Consider the following 6,807-nt stretch of genomic DNA (forward strand, 5'->3'; position numbering starts at 1 on the left):
CTGTTTGGCAATTATATTAGTTCTTCTGCATTATCAGGAATAGTATATTGTTATAATACAGGAAAATTCTTGATCTTTTCTGTCAGAGATCTTTCTTCTTTGCAATAAGAAAAAATTTAGGCCCTCAATGCTAATCTAATTTGATTGTTTCTGAACAGACCACCTTTTCTGCTGACCAATCTGGCCTTTTGGCTGCATTTTTTCTTACAAGTGCAATACTATTAATAAAGCAAGAAACACTAAAGCTAGATACTAGAAAAAACCTCATGCTAATCAGACAGTTTATGCCTATGCAAACCCTAGATCAACAAATACAAGGTGATTTGTGGTTACTTTTATTTACCTCAACTTAGAAAAAGTAAAGTGTAAAAGCACATTACGTATTTATAGATTAAATCAAGGTTTTATTTTTCATTTGGAGAGCTGATATTCAGAAATGTCAGCTTCTTACTGAATATTTTATACGAAAAACATATCAAATTTGTCCTGATCCTTCGCAGAGGTTTCAGAGGTGAGGTATCTGAAAATAAAATTTAAAATAAAATAAAAAAATAATTAAACAAACAAATAAACAAATCCATAAAAACTCCAAAATCTATTGTGAAAATAAAAAATTACACAGTGCTATGAATTTCCATCTCTCTCCTCTTCCAAGGGAGTAATTGCCAGACTAAATTCTAGCAGAAGTGGTGCTTAAGAGAATCATGTTGTCCATACCATCTCTCCATCAGACTATAGCAGTAAATTTTGACTGCAGTGGACTGGTGGTGGAAAATCCTTGAAGACACAAAGTTCCTCAGTTTTGTAAAAATAGGCTGTTCAATAGCACGACTTAAATTCTTTGGACATGACAGTCAAAACAAGAACCCTTCTGTGACTATATATTTTATACACTGGGACTGAGTTAAGGAAATGGTAATTCACTGGCTTCTTTTCTTAAAAATAACCCATTTATAAGGATACTTTTGTTTATGCCTTTTTATCACATGCCATTTCTCACATTGCATACAGAATTACTACCTAGCAAAGGCTTCTGAGCTGCCAAACACCTCTTGAGAGAGGACTGCCCTTCTAGAATAAGCAATATAAGAGTGTGGGATAATGCAAGGGGCTACAAGGCTAAAATTAAGCAATTTTTCTGTTGCAGTGAAAGCAGTAAGGATAATAGTAAAATCCATAAAAAATATTCAGTTACCACACACAGATCATCCGCTCCTGCTGCCTGGATAGTTGCCTCTGTAGTCAGAGGTGTCTTCTTTGCAAACAGCAGAGAAGGCTGAGAACTAGAAAATAGCAGTGAAATTACAACAGAAAGAAATGCAAGGTCATAGAAATCAGGAAAATAAAGAAAAAAGAAACACATGATTGAAAGTCAAGCCTTGAACTGGATCTGTGGATTTTTGTAAACCAAAAAATAATTTTTTTGAATATGAAATGGCCATCCAATGGCCACTCGGCAGATGTTTAACATCAATCTAAGGAAAGGTAATTAACAATGTGCTCTGTCTTTTAATTCTGGAAAAGTGCAGTTGTATAAAAAAGGGTTAGAAGGTAACTTCCAACAGGAAACTTACTCCTAATTAAGTTCTATTTATGACTCATTGAGATCTTAGAGCTTTGACAAGTGAATAACTGGTCTTGTTATGCGTATAGACTACAATAAATAATTCTATATCTAGGTATAATCTTTGTTCTTTGATTTTCTTTCCTTAAAATGGACATTAACTCACATGTTTTGTTGACATTATTAGATCATTTTCATTTACCTGAGGTAATGAATGCTATCTGCACTTCTGTTTTACATTTTTGCTAACAAAAAGCAGAAACATGTTTTTACTAAGAAAAACTAGAACCTTATACATTACTGAACAAAAGTGTGAGCAAGCGAAGGGCAGAGCTGCACGAGCATGTTAAGCAGTTTGAGGTGCTTCTCTCTGTAGAATTCATGTGCTGGGTCACTCAGTCTTAAGTGCTTATCCAGGAGATCATAAAGTGGATTAAAACAGCCCAGAACTTTCAAAACATGCTGAGTATGTCATCCCTTCCCTGCCCCCTAAACATCAGCAGCATCCAGAGTAGTCCTACACCTCTCTGAGCACACTGTGGAAGAGACCACCCAGGCAGCAGAGACTTGTGGAGGGGTTTGATCAGTGTATGTGGCTTGGCTGTCCCAGAAGAGACCTTTCCCCCCTCTCTGATGGGCAGCACTTCCCCATGGCCTGTGGTGCTTGCTGCATGCCCACCTCTCTTTGCAGCTCAGCCTCACCCCAAGTTCAAGTCAACAGGCATTGGAGAGGGGAACCAGGGCAGGCTGAGGTGGGGGTGATGCTCCTCTGCATGACGTGGTGGTCCATGTCCACCTTTTGGCAATGGATTCCAATTCTGAAACAGCAGAAACAACATATAAACTACTTTTTTTGATCCTTTGACCTGCATTCTAATGCAATTAATAGCACTTGTTAAACTGTAACGTGAGAAAGCAGCTCTGCATCTACAGCTGGGGATTCCTACCACTGTGAATGGGGTTTCTTCTTCTGCAGCAGGGCTTTCAGCCCTTCACCTCTGCATGGTGTGAAGGACTCAAAGTTTGGGGCACGATGGGTCATGCCACCAGATGGCATGGACCCACCAGATAGGTCCCCTCCTCATGATACAGGATCTTGTTCCCTTCACTGTTGAAGGCAGTCCTTGTGCGGAACATCCAGAGTTGGCTCTGGTAATACATCTGGTAATCTGGCCTCACCCTCAGTTAGCAGCTTTCCATAGCCTACTAGTTGCTTGCACAGCTATGTTCTACCACAGACCTGATCTGGTTTGAATTTGAAAAGTGACATCTTTCTTTCTCCTTCTCCCCCCATTAGATCATTTCCCCCTCCCTTCCTTGTTTCAATATTGATCTGGTATTATTTGATCTGATACACCAAGACTAGAAAAAAAAAAGTAGTTAAAGTAGCTGTTAATAAATGGCCAGGAGTAGATAACACATTTGAGAACATTCATCAGAAACTGTGACAAGAAAACATAGAATTGGGTTTGAGGTCTGTGTGTCACTGAAGCTGCTAGTATGTTCAAAAATTGCTTTAGCATGGCCCAGGGAATGCCAAACCAGAGGGACCAGCTACCATTCCATGTGAGATGACACAGTCTGTGTCATCTCAGAAAATGAGATCAAGGGACATGTGGATGAACATAGTCTGTTGGAAGGTGTTGGAGAAGCTCCAGTGAAGGCCAGCATCACTGGCTTTTGGAGGAAGCGCAGTAAGTATGCCAATAAAGAGGGTCGTGTGGGCATAATAATCCTCTTGCATTTTCAAAAAGCCTTTGAGAAGCTTTTTGCAAAGCTTATTAAACTTTGTAAAGAAAATAAGTTGCCACAAGATTGGATGAGAGGTTGGTATTGGAGTTGAAAGCTGGTGTAAGAAGAGGAAGTAAAGGACAAGGCTTAGTGTTCACTCTCCGGGAGGGAGGAGATTTGTGCAGTCAGGGGATAATTCAGGTCAGAAGGGACCTCTGGATGTCATCTAACCCAGCCTCCTTTCCAAGCACGTCTAATGGCCTCATGCTGTGCAAGGACTTCTTCAGTGAAGTCCAGTATATACCTCCAAGGATAGCCATTCCACAACATGATACAAAAGCCTTGGAGTTGTTGCGCTTTTTCATTTAATGCCTCCACCTGTGACCTCTAGAAAGCAGTCAACAGTGAAAGCTGTTGGGCTGGAGGGACAGCAGACTCTGGCTGGGAGTGCCTGTGCCATCCCTGAAATAGGCTTCAATGTACAGGAGGCAATGAACTTGGTGATCTTTAATGTCCTTTCCAACCCAAATCATTCTGTGATTCATGTAGGGAAGTTAAAAAAATGTGCTTTTCAGTGCTTCCTACACCATTATTCTGGCATGGCTATGCTGAAAAATACTAGTGGTCCTTAACACCATCCCTCCATTCATTCCTTGCTTTCCCTCACACAGAGGAATTTTGTTGGTTGGGATGTGGCAGATGGCTACAACAACAGAAAATCTCCTTTTTGTTTGATGGTACTTTGTCCAAGGGGAGGGTCTTGGCTGGCAGATCCTGCAGCAGCTGTGTCTAGTCTGGACTAGCACCAATGAAGCCAAGGCTATCATAGGTTATTTTTTGCAATATTAGAAGGAAACAGCTCTATGCAGTAAAGTGTATTTTTGTTATTTAGAATTACTCTCTATCTCTAAAAAGAAAAACAAAAAACGACCAAACTGGAAATCTACCTCTACTGGAACAACGTGGTTTCTCACACACCTAAAACTGATACCACCAGCAGCTGCAGCTGTGTTCAGTGTGCACTCAGGCGATGAGAAGGCCTGGCAACAACTTTGATTTCAAGTGCATTAAATCTCCTCACTGTCCTGAAAATATAGGCCAGATAGTTCTCTGTGGATCAGTTCAAGGAAGGCCACATCTTCCACAAGGGAAAAATCCTCACACTGGAAAATAGCATTCCCCTTTGTCATCGAGGACTGCAAATTTGTTTTGAGTGCTTTATCTGAGATACTCACTGGAAAGCTACAACGGAAATGATTTAAAACAAAACAATTTTGTTCCAGTGCAAACTGCATAAGACCGAATATGCAATTGTTTCCTGAGCCCTGTCAAAGACTCCCTTTTCTGCAGTTTAGTAGTTGTTTGTTAGCAGCAGTGGCAAATACCTGCTGGCTGAAATGTTTGCTGATCACAGGGTATTCAGCTTCCAGATTGCCAAACAGAGAATAGTCAAGAAATCCTCTGTAATCCTCTCAGTTAAACAATCTTTACAGCTTTCCCTTTCAGTGCCCATGTAACTTGCACAACGTACCTGGGGTAGGGGTGCCAAGCAACTTCTCTATTTTTGATATTTATTATTCTGCCAAATTGAACTAATTTATTTTCCTGTTTTGTTTGTTTATTTGAACTGTATTACACAGTCCCTCAGCAGTGTAGGCAAAAACAGTGTTATGGACCTACTTTCACAGGAGAACAGACAGCATTCTCATCCAACTTTAATGCTTGGTTTTTAAATGTCATTTGCAATCTTCCGATTGCTGGAGCATTACTAAAACAGTTCAGTATTTTAGTCTGTTAAGTTTTAAGTGCTATTCATCACCTGAAATGAATCCCACACCCACCACCTGCACACTTTGCCAGAACTGATACTTCTGTAAGTCCCAAATAGTTTCCCAGGTGCTTGAAGGAAGGAGTGAGAGGAAAATGAGTATTTTCTGTGACCCTCCATTTCAGTTGGTACCCTGTCCTTGGCACCCTTGGGCAGGACTAGGTCAGCAGCAATGATTAAGCTATGTTAATTGGAGTTTGGGTTAATTAGGTCACTTCTCATTAGGACTGCCTTATTCAGCAACCCAGTTTCTCTTGGTGTTACAACTCTCTATGTGTGCACACATCTGTGTATGTATGTGTATATGTATATATAATAAGTAGGGATGTGTGTATTTAAAGATATGTATATATGTCTGCATATACATATTTGTGTACACATTCACATCTGCACATATGTTTATTTCTTTAGCTATACTCATTAGTATTAAAAGAACTTTTCTCCCAAAGGTTTCCTCATTTTCAACGGCTAGACCATTACTAGTTCAAATTTAAGGATTCCAAGGGCTCTTCAGTGACCTTTGAAAAGTACACGAATAGACAGGGTTGCAAAATTTTGAGTGCCCTGAGTATCTTGACTTACAAAATTAACATATACTCAGTGTTTGGAGAGTACTGAGGCTTTGGATGTGGAAGATGATACATCACAGTCAGAGGAGTCAGAAGATCATCTAGGGAAAAAGGAAGTGGTTCCATTTGATTGCCTTAACTCACCGCAGAAACATGGATTCAAACTTTACACAGCAGGAAACAAAAATATAACCTCCACCTGTCACTGGCCTTTTAGTTTTCTAGGCAAAGCTAGAAAAGCAGAAGTTGGAATGGGATAAAATGTGTGAAAACAACAATTTTCTGTTGGTTTGGTTTACAGGTTTTTTTGTTTTGTTTTGTTTTTTTTTTCAGTAGGCCCTGTAGAATTTGTAATAAAAATACAAATACCTTACTAGCATTCATTAGCAGATATTAATACTTAAGATTTTTTTAAATGGTCCTGCCAATCAGTACTATGTTGGTATGAAACTTTGGCAGTGACATCAAATGGCATCTCCTACATTTACCAATAGCAGAAGAGCGCTTTTCTCAAAGTATAGACTATTGCAGGCAAAGCTCTATTAATTATTCTGCTGATAATCGTATCAAGTCCTGTTTTGAACGAGTTCTTGCCTGTGGGATTAACAGTAGCATGTGTTCGCATAATAGAGTGTTGTTTATCAACTAGTGTGCCTACAATATTTTTACTTCTTTTGCTCCTTTATTGTATATAGCAGTACCTGACAGAGAATATGACATTTTTAGGATGGATTTGGTATGTTTCCTGTGTAACCTGCTGACTCTGAGGGATGAATTAGATGATCTCAAGCAGTCTCTTGCAATCCAAACTATTCTGTGATTCTGAGATTTGTATTTGTTTTATTATAATTAGAGAAATTATTTTTGAAAATAATGCTGTAAACATCACATCAACACCAAAAAAAGTTCACGGCATTTAAAAAATTATGATGCTTATACTGAAAAGATAGATACTATTTAATAAAAAAAAAAAACAAACGGAGGGGTGGTGGTGTTAAGTATTTTAACAGAGGATCTTCACACTGCTCTCTCCTCTGGCTGTGATGGTCACACTGGTTCAGCGGCAGCAACCTGGGGTGGGAATGTTGGTCATTTTCCAGGGCTGGGGGGCAGCA

The sequence above is a fragment of the Chiroxiphia lanceolata genome, chromosome Z, assembly GCF_009829145.1.
Source record: "Chiroxiphia lanceolata isolate bChiLan1 chromosome Z, bChiLan1.pri, whole genome shotgun sequence".
NCBI classification, from domain to species: Eukaryota; Metazoa; Chordata; class Aves; order Passeriformes; family Pipridae; genus Chiroxiphia; species Chiroxiphia lanceolata.